Source organism: Lepidochelys olivacea (genome assembly GCF_965140295.1).
Source record: "Lepidochelys olivacea isolate rLepOli2 genome assembly, chromosome: 16".
Taxonomy (NCBI): domain Eukaryota; kingdom Metazoa; phylum Chordata; order Testudines; family Cheloniidae; genus Lepidochelys; species Lepidochelys olivacea.
This window is the reverse complement of record NC_140426.1, coordinates 25344905-25367666: the sequence shown is the minus strand read 5'-3', so window position 1 is coordinate 25367666 and position 22762 is coordinate 25344905. Positions and strand designations below refer to the sequence as shown.

The 22762-nt window shown below is 40.0% G+C and overlaps 1 protein-coding gene across 4 annotated transcripts in view; it reads right to left on the bottom strand.

Annotated features, from left to right (window-relative positions):
* The window catches only part of NEK6 (NIMA related kinase 6), a 110801-nt gene that overhangs the window by 79038 nt on the left and 9001 nt on the right, over positions 1–22762 (bottom strand). The gene's annotated exons all lie outside the window — the stretch shown is intronic.

The following is a 22762-nucleotide window of genomic DNA, read 5'->3' as shown; positions in this document are numbered from 1 at the left end:
AGTCACACTATTCCTGAAACTCTGCCTTCAGTCAGCTCCAGTACCATCTGCCCAAGCCAAAGCAACCTGTCAATCAAGATCCCAATTCACCACCTCTCCTCATATAAAGTTAAATGAACCCCCTAACCTGAAGGGGCCCACAAATGCAACAAGCTCACATTCTCATGGGAACTCCTCCACAGGACTATATCTCCCAAACAGACCTGCCTCTTGCTCTTCTCCTTTGACTCAAATATTCTACTCAGCCAAAACCAAGCTTCCACGATCCCCTGCAGGTATCTGACAGGTGCCTTTCATAGGGCAGAAGAGCCCAGGGTTCTTGGTACTGGAGACCAAGATCACTAGTTACAAGATGTACTTTAAGGAACAGAACCTCGTCAGCGTTCAGATTCTTACGCACCAAATCCGCAAGGTGCAGCTCCTCTCCAAACCAGCCTTGGCAACAGCTGCAGCCAGCTTAATCAGGTATTAGCATGTGCCTTTGGATGCCTAAAACTCAACTAGAGGGCAAATTATCCTCTCCCAGATGAATACGCAGTATGACTAGTGCCAAAAACCTCCCAAGGAGATAGTGAAGCAGCAGTAGTTGTGCCTAGCATGTGCCTGTTTCCTGAGCCAGCACACCTCCATCTTATTACCAGGCATAGCCAGCTGCTTTCCATATGACTGGCACTCAGTCCTTTTTGCTGCCCGCAATGGTACTGAGTGCCAGCAAACCCAAATGTCCACAGATGAACTATTGTTAGCTGATCTAATAGGTAGGAGACAAAAGAAAGGATTACACTACACAGAGTGGTAGTGCCCCCCTGTCCCACAGAAAGAAATTGTCCTCATCTGGCTCTGCAATAACAAGCCTTTTGTTAATCCATCAGGGCCATTGAGGTGGATACTCCTATAAGGACGAAATGAGCCAAACAGATTACTGCTTTTCTTTGCATTGCTACAAACAAATAGCAGGGCTTTGCACTGTTACATCTTATACTGGAGGTGATGGGAAAAATGAAGCCCAGAAGCTAAGTGACTTCCATAAGGCCATTATGAGGCTCAGTATTCCCATCTGTAAAATGAGGGTAGTAGTGTCCTGCCTTACAGACATGCCAAGTGGCCTTTTGCATCTGCCATATGGTTTGAGATCAACAAATAGAAGGTAGTATAGCAATGCAAAATATATTAATGAATAGTGTGTATAGACTATACGCCCACATATGTACTTTTTCTCCAGTTTACTATATTCCTCTACGTTTCTTCCCCACCCTCATTTCCTGGGGGGCCAAATGGGAAAAAACTATATTTGGATGAAAATAGCTAGTGTAACAAAATAAGCAATCAAGATATTGTTATGATATGAATACAGCATAACTAAGATGTGTTCTATGCAAGATGGGCCATGTGCGGTATCACTGGAAAGGTTATGATTTACTGAATCTGATTATCCTATTTGTATGCACGTATCATTTCTGTATCTGAAGTTAGGAATATGGACTATGTATCAATTACAAAAGTGTTTGCACCTGGGAAACGCCCACCAGGCAGAATGTAGTCAGTCTGGCTGGTTAGTCAATGGGCCATTACGGAGAACAATAGAACTTTGAAGTTGCCAATCTCCCATCTTCCTGAGAAGCTTCCTAGGATGCTACTTTGACACTGCAGGGTCATGTGATCATATCACCTGGTACTGGACCCCATCTTGACCTACTAGTATTTTTCCACTAATAGGGCTGGGGACCAAACTGGAAAACAAAGGATTCCAGCCATATGTAAATCCTCTTTAAGGCAGGGACGTGAGTTAATCTTGGTCAGTTCTTCGCTGAATCCCTGCCCAAGATGACTGCCAAAAACACCTAAGACTGATCTGGGAAAGAAAGGACTGGACTCAGGCTAGAAGGTGTCTGGTCTGTGAAAGGAATATCTGGAGTTCTCAGCTGCAAGCAAGAGTTTTGTCTTCAAGAATCTCTGTAACCTGCTTAAAACAACACTTAGGGTGAGAAATTACTTGTAGCCAGTTTCTTTAGTGTATTAAGTTTAGTTTGCATGTTTGCTTTATGTGCTCAATAATCTGCTTTGATCTGTTTGCTTTCCTTTATAATCACTTACAATCTATACTTTCTAGTTAACAAACTTGTTTTGTTTTCTTTAAACCAGTTTGTGCAATTCATAACTGGGTGACAAGAAGCTGTGCATATCTTCCTCCACATTGAGGGAGGGAGCGATTTTCATGAGCTTACGCTGTACAGATTTCTGTGCAGAGCAAGACAATGCAATTTTGGGTTTGCACCCCAGAGGAGGTGTGCATTTGAGTACTGGACAATCCCCTAGCTATTCTTCCCAAGCAAAGCCGATTTCAGTGTCTGTGTCTTTCTGCAGCTGGGTGTGTCCCTACCTGTGTGTGTGCTAGAGGAGGCTTGAGGGCCTGGCATAGCAGGACAGGGTGAGGGAGCCCAGGCTGGTGGAACAGGCAGGCTCAGTGGGATTCCAGTACAACAGGTGGCACCCCAGAGTGGGGGAGCATCCCGTCACACACACCCTTCCAAATACCTGTGCATGATTTGTCCGCATTCAAGTGGGTGCCCTATCAAGCCCCTGCCCAGTCACCCTGTGGCATACACAGAGGGATCCAACACTTAATTGTGATTGTGAATAAAAGCTCTAATATTATGTATCGGATGAGCAGGCTCTTCGGTCAATGACTGATGTACAAATAAACATTTTACACACGGGAGCCAGGGTTCCCCAAACTCTAGTGAGTGCTGTGTCATTTATAGTAGGCTCCCTGAAAGAGTGAAGTGATGCAAACTATTTTACAAAGTAACCACTACCACAATGATAATACTTTCCTTCCTCTCTGCTGCCCAATAATGTTCTCTCTCCGGCTTACTCATAAAATAAATCTGTCAAGATGCTATATGAGATTACCTATATTTTTAAATGATGATCTAGGCTTATGATTACATTATCTCCCTGGTTCAGTGTACGTGCGATGGAAAAGGCAGTCCAATCCTAGGAGAGTATTATTTTCGAGTGACTTTTATTGTCCATTATCTTACAGCATTTATGCCACAGCCATGATGTCTGGTAGGAATATTTCACAACAGAAATATCTTTGTCGTTAGTATTCTCATTGCAATTTAGTCAGATCAACCTTTAAATCCCATCTATCATACTGAAGTGCTTTGGCAACACAAGTACAGTAATATATGCTTCCATGTAGAACCTAATTACAGGCTAGGTTAAACAGCATACTCCCCCCCTCCTGTATTACAAGGAGATAAGAAATCCTGAGCAGGCTTTGGTTTCTCACCCTCCCTTTTTGTTGGTGGAAGTACACGACCAGTTCATTATAACAGACTGATTCCGTCTGGCACATGACAAAAATTCAGTTGAACCTAAACAAACTTCTGACAGCATTTCCAAAAGCAGAGAATATTTACTGTAAATCCTTGACAAATTTTTCCTCCTCAGTTCGTCTCTCTCTGTCTCGACAGTCACCTTAAAATGACTAGAAATTACCATAAGTAAATAGCAGTTTAACATCCAAAAAAAGAGTGTTAACATTTAATACACACCTGCCAAAACTAAAGAACTATTAATAGGGACGTTAAAGGAGAAAACTTGAGACATGCCATTGAAATGCATTAGATAGGAGAGAATTCTGCAAGAAATGAGTAAGAAAATACAATTTAGCAAACATTTTGCTTAAAGAGACTAAGATCAGACCACATACGTAAAGGTAGCTTTTATACCACAGTAAAGAGAAACCTATTAAAAAGAATATAAGCTCTTCAGAGCAGGGACTATGCATTCTTTCTTACTAACAGCTAGAAAAAGTGACAGGAATTCAAGATAAAAACTGTCAGACATGAAGCTCACGCATATCAATTGAGAGTTTCAAAATCTAGGGCTTGGTCTGCACTTGAAGATTATGTTGGCATGGTTATGTTGTCCAGAGTTGTGAAAAACTACACCCATGACACAGCTATGCCAACATAACCCCCAGTGTAGACCCAACGATGTTAACGGAAGAGTGGTTCCATTAACATAGCTAACATTGTTCAGGCAGGTGGTGTTGCTACACCAACAGAAAAGGGTGTTCCTACACCCTTCTATTGGTGTAGGCTGCATCTATACTATGGGGCTTTCCTGGCATAGCAATAACCCAACCTAAAACAATGTCAGAGGAAGTTGTACAGTATTCTCCAAAATATAACTCAACTTGAATAATGTACACCTGCAAAACCCAAGGAGATACACTATTAATCAGCATGAAGACTGTGTAAAGGCTATTGAGGTCTCCCTACAATACACCTGTTGATCTCGTGTCATGGTGATGTTAGTTCATGGATACAGTTCCTAAAACTTACAGCTAATATATTGTCTAATTCAGTTTTATTGTTCCCCAAAGGCACAAGCTCTAAAGAGCTAGAATAGCAAAATTCAACTGTCTCAATCTCTCAAGTTTAAGAAGTTTTTAAAGTGTGCATTGTGGAGCCAATATAACAAAAAAAGGCATCAATCATTACAGTCTATGCAAATACATACGGTGACAAGGCTGAAAAGCAGATGAACTCACCCAATAGACCACAATGGTTCCAGTTCAGGGGTTTCTCAACTTTTTCCTTTCTGAGCCCCCCACCTTCCCATTCCCACAACATCCTATAAAAACTCCACACACACCCTGGTGCCTCAACAACTGTTTTTCTGCATATAAAAGCCAAGACCAGCGTTAGGGGGTAGAAAGCAGGGCAACTGCCTGGGGCTCCATGCCACAAAGGGGCACAGGAAGTTAAGTTCCTTGGGCTCCCGCTCCAGGTGGCAGGGCTTGGGGCTCAGGGAGTCAGCCTCATGCGGTGGGGCTTCAGCTTTCTGCCCTGAGCCCCTGCCAAGTCCAGTGCTGGCCCTGCTTGGTGAACCCCCCTTGGTGAAACCTGCTCGCAGCCCCGCAGGGGGCCCCAGACCCCTGGTTGAGAACCATTGCTCCAGAGTAACAAGGCTTTCATTCAGTCTTTAAAAAATGTAGTTGTTTGGTAGTAAAATGTCTTATGAAACAGTTTCTGACTGAAAGCAAGAGTTTCTTTTCAAAATTTCTTGACCATATTTTTAAATCCCAAAAGTTATCAATTAATCCACTACAATTTTTTTAATTCAGTCTTTCTTTAGATTTATACAAGTGCAGAAAGGTATCTTAGTCAAGATTTTTTTTTTTGTCTTTACTGTTCCAAGTGGAGTATCACCTAAACGGGTAACTACCTCTAATGAGAGTTACATATGTACATGGCAAGGTGAAATATTTAAATGAAAAAAATATTTCTTTATTTTTCTTATATCTGAAAAATAATGAATATGTAAATATCTGCTGCCAGGCTCAAATACAGAAGCCAAGTTTCAGCCCGCAGCAAAAATTTTACATGCAAGTTATAAACCCCTAAAAAAAGAGAAGAGAAGCTTTATAATGGAAAAGCTGACAGACCCTTAACTGGAAGCAAAGAACTGAAGTCTTCTTAGTATTTTAGTCACACACATCCCATTTTATGGGAATTAGAATAATTTATCCTGAAGGCAGGTGCAGATGAGGTTTTGTTAAGACTTTGTGTAGTTTTTACTAGTTGCAACAGCTAGAGTGCTGGGCATTGTTTCCTTGAAGATATCAAAATTCATTAACTGAGAACACTTTAGTTAAAGAACTGAAAACCCTAGAGCTTTTTTCATATTATGTCATGTCAACAACTGATATTCATTAAACAAATGGTGACAGCCACTGTAATTCACTGTTCCATATGTAGGAGCAAAATGACATGCTCAGGGTTCAGCTGATCGCCATATTTGGGGTCGGGAAGGAATTTTCCTCCAAAGCGGATTGGAAGAGGCCCTGGGGGGTTTTCTCCTTCCTCTGCAGTGTGGGGCACGGGTCACTTGCTGGAGGATTCTCTGCACCTTGAAGTCTTTAAACCATGATTTGAGGACCTCAATAGCTCGGACATAGGTGAGAGGTTTATTGCAGGAGTGGGTGAGTGAGATTCTGTGGCCTGCATTGTGCAGGAGGTCAGACTAGATGATCATAATGGTCCCTTCTGACCTAAATATCTATGACTCTGTGACAGTAAGTCAACAAACTTAGGGCTTGTCTACACTGGCAATTTACAGTGCTGCAACTCTCTCGCACAGGGGTGTGAAAAAACACCCCCCTGAGCGCAGCAAGTTTCAGTGCTGTAAAGTGCCAATGTAGACAGTGCACCAGCACTGGGAGCTGCGCCCCCAGCACTGGCAGCTACGCCCCTCATAGAGGTGGGGGTTTTTAAGGGCACTGGGAGAGCTCTCTCCCAGCACTCTGCCGCGACCACACAAGCCACGTTAAATCGCTACCCTTAGAGCTATTCAGAGCCACTCACTACAGATGTCAATAGAACTCATGCTACTTGCCAATATTTAAACATTTGCAGCAAACTTCCCACTTTGTTTCAAATCCTTCTTCACCCACAGCTCAAGGTTTACATTAGTCACTGAGATTAATCTTTCAACAGAAATACTACCAAATATTCTACATTGTAGTAGCTGGAAGAACTCCCAAGAAACCCAACTTATTTCTAAAAAAAAGCATGGTTTCTCATAGTTTTATCCATTATTTATCACCCTGTTTAAACTATGGAAAGACCATCAAGTACCACATTTTAAAAGTAATAATAATAAAAGTACTTCATAGAATCATAGAATATCAGGGTTGGAAGGGACCTCAGGAGGTCATCTAGTCCAACCCCCTGTTCAAAGCAGGACCGATCCCCAATTAAATCATCCCAGCCAGGGCTTTGTCAAGCCTGACCTTAAAAACTTCTAAGGAAGGAGATTCTACCACCTCCCTAGGTAACACATTCCAGTGTTTCACCACCCTCCTAATGAAAAAGCTTTTCCTAATATCCAACCTAAACCTCCCCCACTGCAACTTGAGACCCTTACTCCTTGTCCTGTCCTCTTCTACCACTGAGAATAGTCTAGAACCATCCTCTCTGGAACCACCTCTCAGGTCGTTGAAAGCAGCTATCAAATCCCCCTTCATTCTTCTCTTCTGCAGACTAAACAATCCCAGTTCCCTCAGCCTCTCCTCATAAGTCATGTGTTCCAGTCCCTAATCATTTTTGTTGCCCTTCGCTGGACTCTCTCCAATTTATCCACATCCTTCTTGTAGTGTGGGGCCCAAAACTGGACACAGTACTCCAGATGAGGCCTCACCGATGTCGAATAGAGGGGGACGATCACGTCCCTCGATCTGCTCGCTATGCCCCTACTTATACATCCCAAAATGCCATTGGCCTTCTTGGCAACAAGGGCACACTGCTGACTCATATCCAGCTTCTCGTCCACTGTCACCCCTAGGTCCTTTTCCGCAGAACTGCTGCCTAGCCATTCGGTCCCTAGTCTGTAGCTGTGCATTGGGTTCTTCCGTCCTAAGTGCAGGACCCTGCACTTATCCTTATTGAACCTCATCAGATTTCTTTTGGCCCAATCCTCCAATTTGTCTAGGTCCCTCTGTATCCTATCCCTGCCCTCCAGCATATCTACCGCTCCTCCCAGTTTAGTATCATCTGCAAATTTGCTGAGAGTGCAATCCACACCATCCTCCAGATCATTTATGAAGATATTGAACAAAACCGGCCCCAGGACCGACCCCTGGGGCACTCCGCTTGACACCAGCTGCCAACTAGACATGGAGCCATTGATCACTATCCATTGAGCCCGACAATCTAGCCAGCTTTCTACCCACCTTATAGTCCATTTACCCAGCCCATACTTCCTTAACTTGCTGACAAGAATACTGTGGGAGACAGTGTCAAAAGCTTTGCTGAAGTCAAGAAACAATACATCCACTGCTTTCCCTTCATCCACAGAACCAGTAATCTCATCATAGAAGGCGATTAGATTAGTCAGGCATGACCTTCCCTTGGTGAATCCATGCTGACTGTTCCTGATCACTTTCCTCTCATGTAAGTGCTTCAGGATTGATTCTTTGAGGACCTGCTCCATGATTTTTCCAGGGACTGAGGTGAGGCTGACTGGCCTGTAGTTCCCAGGATCCTTCTCCTTCCCTTTTTTAAAGATTGGCACTATATTAGCCTTTTTCCAGTCATCCGGGACTTCCCCCGTTCACCACGAGTTTTCAAAGATAATGGCCAATGGCTCTGCAATCACAGCCGCCAATTCCTTTAGCACTCTCAGATGCAACTCGTCCAGCCCCATGGACTCGTGCATGTCCAGCTTTTCTAAATAGTCCCTAACCACCTCTTTCTCCACAGAGGGCTGGCCATCTATTCCCCATGTTGTGATGCCCAGCTCAGCAGTCTGGGAGCTGACCTTGTTAGTGAAGACAGAGGCAAAAAAGCATTGAGTACATTAGCTTTTTCCACAAAAAAAAGATCCAAGCATTTTACAAACTTAACTAGCCAGTCCTCAGCACTCTCTTGTGCCGTAGTTACTAACTATCATTGTCTTCATTTTACCAATTAAGAAAATGATACAAACAATTAAAGGCAAGCATCCCATGACATCATTCAAATATTTGTAAACTTATGTCCACCAAGCTATGTATATTTAGCTTTCTTAATGCTTTGTACATTTTAATCTTTCCTACCTCAGAAGCCATCTCATTCCTTACAATACGTGCCACCATATCAGAGTGAGTCAGCTTGCAAACACTACTGAAAGTCCTTAGATTTAAATCTACGGGGCCTGGAGCTTGGACATAGTCAGTGGACAGCCCCTATCTTTGGAATTTTTTTCCTCTTACTAGCCCAACAGAGCCCAAGACCCTGCTGTCCAGCTCATAGTCACAGTTTAAGGTCCATCACTTCTCCGAGCCATCCGCCTGGGGGAGTGATGTTGAGATTAGGGTTTTTTAAATTTACTTTGTTGGGTGACAGTATTGTAATGGTCATTAACATTGGCCCACAAGTCTCATTCTCTATTTAAGTGTTGTATAAGCAGCCAGGGACAATGTAAAGGCCACTTTTTACAAGCCAGAAATAAGTCTGTTTCTCCAGCCCCCTTATTTTCTGTTGCTCATCTTTGAATCTTCATATCTTTTGATAATGAGATGCCCACAGCCAAATGCTATTTTTAGATGCAGTCATACCGGAGTCAGAAAGGGAGGAACTATTGGCACTCATCTCCATGGCAGAATGCTTTGGAATATGCAACCCAATCCTACTTTGACTTTATCCACCACATCATCACTCATGTCTATTTCACAGTCCATTATCACTTTTTTCAGCATGCAGCTTTTTCCTTCCATTGAACATGTATGCTACAGATTTCTTTTTCCCATATATATTAGCTTTCATTTGTTCAAAGTGGGATTCAGCACTGATTCTTTCAATACACTCCTATACCTCTCCCAACAATCTAATATACAGATCTTTATTATCATCCTTTACTTACAATTGCTTCAGCCATAGATCATTTTCTCTTTTGAAGACTGGTCATACAATTTACTTTTCTTCACTCATCTAGTACCAAACCAACTATGACTTTTCAAGAAGAGTTGTCAGTAGTTGGAAAAGTTTGTTGGTTCATTCCCTTAAAATGCATATCATGCAAACCACCCAATTTGTACATGTCCACATTTTCCATCTACAGTATTCACTCACTATAAATTATATTTACAATTTTTTTTTGTAAACTAAAACTAAAGCCACAAACCAGCATGGCATGAACTAGCATAGACCCTTATGGAGTCCCAAGGAAGTGGCACCCAAACTGCTCAAACTACTTTTCTTCAGAAAAAGAAAAAAAAAAACTACCTTTAAATAAAAGGTGTTAAATATCTCTGCCATATTTGAATCCTTATTAATTTCTGTTTATTAATAGGCCTATTGTTTCTACTAATAAATATCCCCCCCGATATTTTCGAAGTCCTTATTATTCTCCTCTCTCACACACACACACCCTTCTTCACCACATGTGAAAGGTTTAACTCAAGCTAATTTAGGCTATTTCTCAGGCAGAGTGATCTGTATTTTGTCTTATACCGCTTTCCTTTTGCTCCCCTTATTTTTCCCTAGAAGACTTATAAAACACCATTTGCTTGTAGGTCACCTACTCTACTGCCATTTGCAATATAGATTTGGAGGAAGGTTTTGATTTGGAAGTGTTTATGCTTTTTTTTTTTAAAACGCAAATCACTTGCAAAATGAGTTCCTTAGAACTTGGGCCCAACTGAAATAAAATATTGTTTTTAAAGAAAGTCTCCTGAATATGGTTTTAAATGTAGCTCACACCATTCATTACAAGATTGTTTCACGTGGCTCCCATTAAAGAATCCTAGAATCGGTGCCAAGAGCACTTGGTGATTTATAGTTATGACTGCATAATCAATGTGACAAGAGGTCAATGTGCCTTCACATCAGGCTAACTATACTATTCTTACCTCTTATTTCTGTTCTCAGACACACACACACAAATGGGTATAAGTATATTTAAGACATTCGATAGGTAGGACAGATAATCTTTTTTTAAATTAAAGGGCCTATATATTACAGATAAATTGAGACATAGGGCCTTTCAAGTGCTTTTCTGTGCAACCTTGAACTCCATATAGATATCCATTATACAAATGTTCACATTCTTTGAAACATCATCAGCAGACACCCCATGCTACTACTGTAACTAATATACATCCATATTAAAACTATCTGGAATTTTACTGTCTTGGTTACCAAGCATGCAAAAACATGCTTACCTTTTAATTTACAAAGAATAAAGCTTTCAAGCCTGAAGCCAAAGTTATATAAGAACATTTCTGTTACCACTCTCAGAATTTGTGCATTCCTGATTAACAGAAGAATATAGGCTGTAAATATGTTATTTATATAACATGACCTTGCTGCATACGCTGCTAGACACATTAATATCATTAAAACAATACTGAAATCAGTATTAGCCATGTATTGCCATGAAAGGTGCAGTATCTAAACCAATCCCCAGAATTACAGTTTGCCACCATAAAGAGCACAACTAAGATGCCTAACCACTTACCCAGCCCACTTCTATAAACTAAATACAACTAGCACTCTCAAGCAAAAGCCTTAGCAAACAGATGGGCCTTATACACCATTCCCTAGGTCAAACAGACTCTAGAAAATCAATAAGGGAAGTCAGCTCCAGTGTACAGGAGGACCTTCCATCAATTTCTACCCCCGCTCTCCCAAAACTTTAATCTAGGAACTGTTAAAATGAAATGTCTCAGCTGATCTCACTAAACGCTAAATAAATACAATAGTATTAATACTAAACCCTAAGACATCTTCCTAAAAAAAGTCTAGTGATAATAAACACGACCGGTTTTGCCCAGGTGTAGCCCCTTTTAATTGAACCATTTCAGAGCCCTTTACAAACATCAAGCAATCCTCACAGCACACCTCTGAAGTACTGTTGTCATTTCTCAGATGTGTTTAGGCACCAAGAGGTACCACAGCTCAGGTCGTGAGTCAATGTCATAGAGGGGCAGACAGCCCAGAAGTCCGTCCTGACTCGTAGTTCCCTGATCTAATCACTATGCCCATGGACTCGGTTTGTGGCCCCATAGCATGAATATTCTAAGAGCTGAGAAACCAGGAGCCAGTATACCTGTCCTGCTGCAGAGGGAATCTGCCAAGGGCTAAGGGCAGGAATAGAAAACATACTTGCACTTAACTTCAAATAAGCCAGAACAGCTTGAAGTATTTACATTTCTCATAATCAAAAGTAAGAGGAAATGATGTTGAGAATTATGCAAGTCAGACACGCTGAAGAATCACGTGATTCAAATCCAAAGGCAACTTCAAAACCACCTCATAAAAGTGTATGCAAAACTTGCAAAGCAGCCAGATGCTAACATTGCAAGAATAGCTTTCGCAGCATCTGGATCCTGCAACTAATAGCCAAACAGAAGCAGAACTTTTGCCTGTATAAAAAGATTAAACTTTTTTCTCCTTAAATTAAAAAAAAAAAAAAAGAACTAAATTAGAGGCTTCTTCCTGAGAATGACAGATTTTAGAGTAACAGCCGTGTTAGTCTGTATTCACAGAAAAAAAAAAGGAGGACTTGTGGCACCTTAGAGACTAACCAATTTATCTGAGCATAAGCTTTCGTGAGCTATGCATCCGATGAAGTGAGCTGTAGCTCACGGAAGCTTATGCTCAAATAAATTGGTTAGTCTCTAAGGTGCCACAAGTACTCCTTTTCTTTTTTCCTGAGAATATATGTCAAGAAGAGTACTAATTTATAAATGTGTTCTATCTCCTGAATAAAATCATTGTTAATCATTTTCCGATATATTCTGCAAAAGCATCCCATCACATCTGGAACTGACAGCACCAGTTTTTAATTACTGTTCTTGCTAACTTTATATTAACAGTTGTGTTTCACTTTGAACAACAAGGTTGCCTTAAAGTAAATACAATTCCTTGCCCATATGGACAAGTTATTCTCAAAGACTATGAGGTGATCCTTCTGCAGTCTGTAGAGCGGCTTTTATTACTTCTTCTGTTGATGACTACGGTTAACTTTAAGTTCTTGCAGAGAAGGGGACTCTCCCCTTCCTGGGCTAAATGCCCAAATTCCTACAGGATTCACAAGACTGTCTTTTTTAAATCAAGTCCATTTCTTCTACAGAAAGGTCTGCACATAATGTTCTGCAAAGAAACTGAGAATCAACCTTAAAAGAAAATTATAAATAAATTGTGCATGCGCAACATATTCTAATACAAATGTTCTCAATGCAGTAGCACAAAGCTAAGTACTATCTGAGGAGTCGGTCAGTAATGCCCTTAAGCTGATTGCAGGGGGATTTGACTACCCTGTCTACCCCCTGCATTTCCTTCCCAACCTCCTTTGACTGCCAAGATATTTGTGCCTAGACACAGCACTGATCTCAGATCACTGCTACTTTATGTACCATGGGGTACATATTTAGTATTTTAGAGATCCAGAAAAATGAGGTTTTACTCACCAGGGCAATAGCTATAAATTCCCACTGCCGTCTGTCCCTTCTCTTACAAACGCTGCAGGTCCTATACCTCCAAGGTGACGCACTTGCAGCCACTTCTCCGCAGCAACTTCCTCTATGGCGATATTACCTCAGAAACTGAGCTACCTTCTCCCCTGACAGCTGAGTGAAAGTTAATTTTCCAATAACCTTCTTGACATTATCAATCTCTGTCAATAATGCTCCTGAACACACCCAAGAAATTACACCATGGACCAGTCCATCACCATTTTCAGGCAGCTGCGTGCTATTACACATTTACATAAATGCAACAGCCAGTTTGTTTCAAAAGAGGCCCTTATTTTAAAACTATCTGTACTCAATGCAAATCATGCTAACAGCTGTGGAATGCCTGAGTAAAGCAACACCACTTATCAAGAATTTTATACAGAGACAGATTCCACCATTGACAAGTTGTATTCTTTTCCCCAAAACATGAAGGTTTTAAGCATCCATGCCCCATTAGCCCTAATGGAAAAAGTATTCCCAGCTACCATAGGAATGAATGGGAAAACTAACCCAGTAACAGGTCACAAACATGAACCCAACTTAAAATCAGGTTCAGACATAGCCTAAGTACCAGGCAAAAACCAAGTGCTAAGATGACAAAGATAAAATTAAAGAGTAGTGACAGCTGGGAAACAAATCAAACCAATTTAAAATAAAACTGATATAAACAACTAATTTAGTCACCAAATGTTTACTGGTCGTTATCTAGCCAATGAATGGTCTGTGATTATTAGACAATCTCTCTCAGCTTTTCTAAGTTTATTGGTTTTACTCCTACATTTTCATTTTCATCTGAAATTCTAACAAAGTTGATGGATCAAAAAGCCATACACAGGTACCTTATTTGTAGATGCAACTCCAGCTTTGTCTTAAAATGGTTTCACCTGGAGGCTGTTTTACTATTTTTCCTATTTAATTTCCTGCAATGAAATTAATTTAATAGTGGATATGATAGTGCAAAAGCAAATGTGAGCCTGACTCTGCTTTGCATTACCTTTTTTTAGAAATTCTTTCCGAATAATTTTTGTTATATTTATTAATTTATTTCTGACTAATAGCAGTAACTGATAGAAGAGACTGAACAATGTCGCCAGCTAGATTCTTCTGCTAGGAAGGATGAAACTGAACCTTTTTATGCTTATGGGAAACAATTACACTACATCAGATCTCTTGCTTGGTTCAAGTCTGGACATCCAATGAGATTCTTGGGTTATCCCTCAAGGGAGCCACCTTAATAAACAACAGCAAACCTTTGTATGTACAATACTATGCATTGAAGGATCTGAAAGTGTTTTACAGATATACTTTCTAATGTTTCTGTGTGGTAGGCATTAAACACGCAGCGGTAAGTAAGGTACAGAACTATTAAGTGACCTTTCCCAAGGTCATAGAGAGAGAGTCAGAGCTGGGAACAGAACAGATCTGTCCTAACTCTATGCCCTGTTCTAACCACTAGACAGAATCACAAAATAAATATGTAGATTACTGAAGTGATTTATAGATGTTTAGAAGTGACATGGGCTAGGTGAGCAAGGTTTCTATAAAAACAGCAGAATGTTCTGGTAGTGCAAATTCCCGCAAATTGAAAAAGTTGTCACACTACAGCCAGCAGCCTTATAACCATTTTCAAGAAAGTAACAGTAATGCATGAGAAAGGAGGAACACACAGACAAAAGAATGAGATATTAGGATAAACAGAAAATGTTTAGTAGTGAAGTCAGAATATTTACTAGTTGATTAGAGTGCTGCATAAAATATTGCCACATTTATTCAAGATTTGCTGAAGCTCAAACTACCAGTGAAAACACATTCTATTCCGCATTGTTTTCTCTTCTTGCACGAACAGATAATTTGTCAGTCAAAACAGAAAGAAAGCCCCCCAGTGACAAACATGTCATTCACAAGCATGAAAAGGAAGAGGTATCATATAGATAACTATCCAGGCCTAGCCTTTTCTATACTCTAGAGCACAAGGATTGCCAAGGGGCATATAAAACTCAGATATGTTGGCATTTCAGAAACTGGACCCTATGAAAATGGAGGTTTCATCTATTTATCCTCTTACTTCACAATTCCATTAGTCAGTGCTACTTTAACTCCACCTAGTCTTTCTTTCCATATGATATCAGAGACCCTCATTCCATCTTTTGTGCAAGTTAAGATTATTCGATTTTAAATTTCAAATTATCAAATCCTATGTTTATAGTATCAAGCATAAAAAATTAAATAAGTCCTACATGCAGTTGTTCAAATCTTCAGGAGGACTAAAATCAACCTTTATATCACTCATCTTACAACCTCATCATTGGTCCTTACTATACTGAAGTGAAATTCATACCTAGACACCTCTTCATAACAGAAATCTGTTTTGGTGGCCCACTGGTCCGATGTAGTAAGGCATTATTCTATGTTCCTTCCTATGGAACCAATCTTACCACATAGTTCAGATACTTCTGCATGCTTAAATATGTCCATAACACTCACTAGACTGGAGCTCTTGAGACTTCCTGCTTTCAGCAAATGTTCCCTAATTGTGAGACAGACTCTACAGTATTGTAGGTTCAAATGCTGAATGCAGACAAAGCTGTCTTTCACCAGCTTTGGAAAACAGACTCACCCATTCTGCTGACTCTCTCCAAAAGCCATGCATACTATTAAGTACTCATTCAAGGTTTTGTTTTTTGGTTTGTTTGTTTGTAATTCTAGTGCTTACAGCAACATGAAGTGTGAATAACATTTTCTAAGCTGTGATACATCTCACAATACATGTATGTGAGCCAAAGTCAATCTGTGAGTCAGAATGGTCCTGGGGGTAATGTACTGGATAGAGGAGTAAAGAGATCTGGAATATAGTCCCACCTCTACCACCAGAAGAATTTTTCCATTTGCCTAGCTGTATCTATAGAGCTGTGGTCAGGTTGACCTAACCACATCGCACAGGGTGCAAAATTTTTCACAGCCCCTGAGCAATGTAGCTAGGTCAATCTAATTTTCAGATGTAAACCAGGCCTTATTCTATCTGTGCCTCAGTTCTCCATCTGTAAAATGGGGATACTACTACTGCCTTACCTTACAGAGGTATTGCAAGGATCAATTAATTAATAGATATGATGTGCTCAAGATACAGCAATGAAGGATGTATATAAATAAAATTCCTCACCTATTAACAGAAAAAAATGAAGCAGAGTATGTATGTGGAGAACCATAGCAAAATATTTCATTTTTAGTGTGCTTATTTTAATTGCCTCTTTCAAGTAGTGAGAAGTTCAATTCAGTTATTTTAAAAAAACAGAAGAGCAATTTGTCTGCTAATGGTTCAAGTACAATACTAGAGACTATACATGTGGCCAATACATCATCACACAATTAATCACTGCTGCCTATGGCTGGGTCTTGATAGCTGTGAGGTACAAATCAAATGACTGAGTTAATAACCTTATAAGCTATCGCTTTACAGTATGGTATATTGTGTTGTGGTAAATCTGAAAAACAGATATTATAAAAATCCTTTCCCACAAAGAAACTTATCATGAAAAACTTCACTAAAACCATAACTCTTAGCTGGAAACTGAAATCCTAACTCCCTGCTAGACTTCATATGGAGCAGCTAAGAAAATGAGCCATCTTATAATCTTACTGACATGTCATCTAATAGTTTTCTTTTTTTTTTTCACAAAACACATTTTATTAGGTATCCACTCAATACAGCCTCATATGCAAACCAATTCCCAGTCCCACCCAATACAGTATTTGCTAAAAGAATTCAACTCACTGATCTACAAAGTTAAGTTCAAAAAGATGTATTTATGGCCAGAATTACACTCCTTTAAAAAAAAAAAAAAAAAAGAGTAGGGTATCTGATACTTCAGGAAAGAAGTGACTAACTGGGAAACGGTGGGGAAAATTTTTACATAGCCATGTGGTTTCTCAAACTCAGAGCCATGAGTCAACAGATTCAGACAATTTCAGACAAAGACAGGAAAAGGAGAAGTGAGTTCTAAAGCCAAGGGGACCTCACAGAGAATACTCCGCCAGCATCTTCCTCATTTTTATATTGAGGATGTTCAAGTTTGAGCACCTTTGCTGATCTCAAATGTGATAACACAGCATGGGGAGAGAGTACATAGAGCCCAGAATCTCAGGGCTTTATAATTATTTATATGCATTGTGGCAGCACCTAGAGATCCCAGCCCCACTGTGGTAGTCGCTCTACAAACCTATAACAAAGAGATGATCCATGCCTCAAAGAGAAGCCAAGTCAAAAGTTGATCAGGAAACCAACTGGTAGCCTGAGCCAAGGTACCTCTGTAATAAGCTCACAGCAATTCTGCACCAGCTTCACTTTAAAAAAAAAAATGTAGCCCCACTCTGTGGTAACAGCGTCAAGGTGAAAAAACACAGGTGACATAAACAAGGTTTATATTATAAACAAATGCAGCCTCTTGGTGACAAATATCTGAAGGAAAGCTGCCCAGGCCATTTCTGCTGCTTGGTGATCTAGGAGCACTAACCTGGCCACTAGATACAATCTTGAACAACAAATAGTGGACACACACTCTAAATGGCAGATATTATCCTCACCACATCTTACTGTTGCTTCCCCCAAACAACTGACACCACCTCACTCTTATCCATTTGGAGTATCAGTCAGCTGACCCTCAATTGTGCCCCAATGTCAACCAACCACCAGGAAAGGCAAGTGATTGCTTTGTCTAGGTCAGAGGAGATTGGTGTCATCAGCATACTGAACCAGCCAGCTCAAGCTTTTTATATATTTTACAGCAATACACTATACATACACATGCTGAGAGAGTGGGTTTTGGTTTTTTTTGCAGGGTGGGGGTGTATTGTTTTATAAATGCAAATGAACTATACCCAACTTCCCTTCAACCTATACTTAGCTGGCCAATTTCTCACAGAAGTCAAGTGATACTGACAAATTTTCCTGTCACCCTCACAATGGGGGCCCTCAAAGTAAGGCTGAGACACAGTGGCAGGATGCATTATGGGAAATCTTCACTGCTGCTCATGCCACATATGCTTCTCCTGTGGCTGGAGGACTCCAGTGTGCAGGGCTGCCAATCTGGCAGTTGTCACCAGCACAGCATGCATATGAGATGTCATCGTTGTTTTAAAAATGTAAAATCCTACAGAACTGCAGGTACTCTGACAGTTTTGCCCAGATATGACATCAGAGCAGGGGTGGAATATCTCCTTGTTTTTCACTGGAGGCTATTACTGATGGAGCAAGGGGTGCTGAAGCAGGGAATATAGTCATTCTGAATTACCTGATCCGAAGGTATAAAGTCCTCATTTCCTTTACTACCAATTTGACAGTTTTTAACGCCTAAGCAAACAAAATATAAAGGTTTTTGCAGAGGCAGAATTATACTAAAGGGAACACTGCAGTGCGACTTACTTACAACACAGCCAATTCCAAAGGGCTGATTTTGTCTTTCAAAAAGTTACAGTACAATTCCATTAAGAAACAAGCCCTACAGTATGTTTTACCCAAAATATTATAAGAGTTGCTTTTCTCCATGAGAATGAATCACAGTTTTCCTCTGGGAGGAAAGGAAAGTGTAACTGGAACACTTGCTCCTTGGGGGACTTATTAGATCCTCAAAGAGTCGTTGCAGTTGCTGAAACCTGCTTTTGCCAGAAGAAGCTTCATCTTACAAATATATAACAGAAAAGCATAAAAGAGAGGAAAACCCAGAAGATTACACTTCAACATTCCCAGATAACTGAAGAAATACAGTTCAATACTGAAGTATTTAGCCTCTCTGGCCTTGTCTACACTATGCTTTTCTGAAAATTTCCTACCATTGAACTTCCACTACAGATAGCAACAGTGGATGTGCCAGTGTAGACAGGATACTGGCATCCACTGCTGTGTGACATGTTTCCTGCTTGTCCTTACTTCTCCCAAAGACACTCTGGGTAGGGTAAGATGACACAGCAGTAAAAAAGGCCAGCCAGCAGCTTGCCTACCACTAGGACTCCCACCAGGGCACCAGCACCGGTGAACAGCAAAGGTTGGAAATGTTAAGAAAAAGCTCTCTCTAGGCACAGTTTCTAACCTCCTCTTTTAATAAGCATATTGAAACCCTGTAGAGTTGGAAGGGGCTTTTACTTTAATTAAAAAGCACTATTTAATAACAGTCCAACAGAACATCTGTAGAAACAAACAACCCTTTCCTTTACAGAACTATTAAAATCCAAACACTCCCACAGATGAGCATGCATCCACAAGATAACCCTAAGAGTTCTGACAAACATTTTTTTAATTGTAGCTAAAAAGGATATAGAAGCATTATAAGACTTATCCTGATGAAGAGGGCGAGAGGAAGCATTTCCTATAACAAATACTAAATTCACCCATTTTCTGCTTTTAAGCTTTGTAATCAATACATACATGGCAAAAGTTGAAACAGTTGTGACATGATTAACGGTCTTTTTCAAAGATTGTTGATATAATTGCTACTGTTTTTCTTGCCCCTGCCTTTCCCCTTTTCCTGCTTTTGTGAGAGCAAAAACAGTTAATAAAAATCATCATAAAAGCCCCCCTTAAAGAACAAAGCAGAGACTAAAAGAAATCTCACCCAAGAAGTTACAAAATAAGTGACAGCTTTCCCTAATGTTCCACGAACTAAAGAAAACACAGGTAGAGAACTGTACCAACTGTTTGCTCTTGGATGGTAACATTCTTACAACTGACAAGATGTTATAAATTAAGTAGCTGACCCGTGAAGGAAGATGGGAGTTCAAGTGAGTTAAAAATTTCCCTATACAAATGTGTAACACCCACGAAGAAGCACTTACTCTAAGTACAGTGATTATGAAAACACAGAGAAAATATTTACCACAAAGCAGTGACTTTAGTATATACAGCCTGCTACACATGGCAGCACTGGTTCTTAGGGTACGTCTTCACTACCCACCGGATCAGCGGGTAGTGATCGATCTATCGCATCCCATCTAGAAGCAATAAATCGATCCCCGAATAGATGCCTGTACTCCACCTCGGCAGGAGGAGTAAGTGGAGTCAACGTGGGAGCCGCCACGATCGACTTGCCGCGGTGAGGACAGCCAGGTAAGTCGAATTAAGATACTTCGACTTCAGTTACGCAAATAGCGTAGTTGAAGTTGCATATCTTAGTTCGAACCCGCCTAGTGTAGCAATAGCTCAAAGCCACCATTCAGATTTTCCAAATTGATTAAAGCTGACCTGCAAGTGAAAAGACATAAGGCTGTTCATTTTCAGATTCTTGGTGTTGTATAAAAAAGCCTGAAAGATTGTTACAAATAACATTTCTGCTTCTCTTCTCCATTAGAAATTTAAGTCTCACTTCCCTTTGAAGAACTAGTGAAATTATCACAACTCAAAAGAATGAAAGCAGAGCTACTGAGAGGGGAACGAATTTTTAGTCAGACTGTTAAAAACATACACCAAAAAAAGTTTAACAACATTTTAGTCAAATTCCTGATAAACACGTGGGAGAAATAATGTAAACAACTCTATAGTTTCATCCCTTTAAGAGCTCACAAAACACACACATCCTGAGATTCCCAGAGTCCTCCAGCAAAACCAGAGACTTGATATTCCTGATAATTCTGAATAAAAAACAAGTAGTATATTATTATTATTTTTGGGTGGGAGGAAGCAGAAGGGAAAAAAACCTCTCAGAAGCTAAAAGAGGGCACAAAACCAATGTTCTATAAATCCTCTGCTGGGCACTTTTCCTCTTTGATGAACCATGCCAATTTTCTATGATGTTACAATCCATTTTTTAGCTTAAATTCCAAAAAGGAATCACCAGTTGCAGAGTCTAGCCAGAGCACCCTCTGATCCTTCAATTTTAAGTTCCCACTATGGCTTCAAACTCATTGAAGAGTTACTCTCTGGTCACAAGGAGGACAGTTGGCTCTATGGAAAGAGAGAAACTGGAACTTGAGTCATTCTACACCAGTTGAGCCAGGAGCAGGCTGCTGACTCAGAGGCAGGCAGCAACAGGCAGCAGCTATGGGTGAACTTGCTTGGGTTCCAGTCTACACATTTGCACACACACCAACTCTCCATGAAAATAATCCCAGCTATCTAATTGTACACTGAGCTAGTCTACAAAGAAAGGAAGACTAGTCCTGAGTTCAAGAAACTCAGTTCTCCTGAGTGCTAGTCCAGTGCAGTTCTAAGATCTGCCACAGACTTCCTGTTTGACTTTGGATAAGTCAGTTAGGCTTCAGTTTAGGCTGAAACCAACGCAACTACTGACATGCTTGAAATGAGGAGTGCATAAGACTTTGCCAGATCAGAGTTTGAGGCTATAAGCTCTTCAAGACAGAGACTGTGTCTTCATGCACCTTTGTACAGAACCAAATGCAAATGAGCTAGTGCAATGAAATAATATTCCTAACTCTTATTGATCCCCAGACTAACAGAGGGCAAAGCACAATCTCTTCATGGCTCACTTCAGCAGCCATCTCTAAAGAGGGCATAATAATGATGCCTTGCCTGGGTAAGGTATAGTGAGGATAAATTAAGTAACATCTGTAAATTGTTTGAGATACTTGGATGAAAGTAGACATATATGCCAAGTATTATTTAAACCTTTAAAAAATAAACACCCAATTTTCTTCATGTCATGACAGTGGTGAACTTTAGTTCAAGTATTGGACAAATTTTCACAAATTTTCTATTGCGGGTAGTATTAATTCACAAATATTAAAACAACATATCAGATCACTATAACAACATATGGTCTAAGACTCAGTTATGCAGTCCTGTGCATTAACTCAATTTTAAAAATACCAATATAAAATAATTTATCCATTTTTTAACCGTGAGCTCTCACATTCAATCTCAAATTGCTGAACAGAGCAAGAGATTCCATTAAAAAATCATGACCATACTCAATTTTCATATCTGTTCCTCTTAAGTCTGCATTCTACTTGCTACTGCTCAGGTCATTGTTAATGAAGAAGGATTTGCTACACATTTCCCTGAGAATTCTCCAGGCTATCAGACCTTGTTGTATAAAATAACAAACAAAAAAAGAACATAGTATCATCTTCATTTGCGCAAAACACAGCCAAATCATAAGACATAATTCAATAAATGCTGTAAAAGCATGGAAAGAAAAAATATTAAACACATGCAGTAATAACGTCACTGTAGAGACACCAGTTGCATTTCAAATGAGAATTACTTTTTTTACACAGCTCTGGGCAATGTGTCAAAATAAATATTAAATAAAGTCATCTGTATTTCTAAATCTACTTTCTTAACAAAGATGTATTAAGTAATGCACTCTGCCTTGCAAGGTAGAAACATTTTACTTCCAAGCATATGGCAACAATTTTACAAAGTTTCTAGGTCTTACTCAGTATTTAACACATGATTTGACTAATTTATTGAAGTAGTACAGACTGATTTGTACTAAAAAAATTGCAGACACTTTAAGGTTAATCAGAATGACAGTAACTCTTCAAAGTAGGCCCTTTTTATTTTAGTTCACCCAATATTTTGTCCTAGAAATGGTCTGTTGCCTGACTTAGCTAAATAAATAATAGCAAATATGAATTTGACTAAGATGCTTTCATTATATTACTGTTGGTTTCGCATGAAAACCTATTTGGAAACAAGCAGCAAAGGAGAAATTTTTCTCTCTCCCATCTGTGACAGGCAGCTGCTCACTGGCTGGAATCTGATGATGATACCAGACACTTAAAGTAGCACCAAACCAA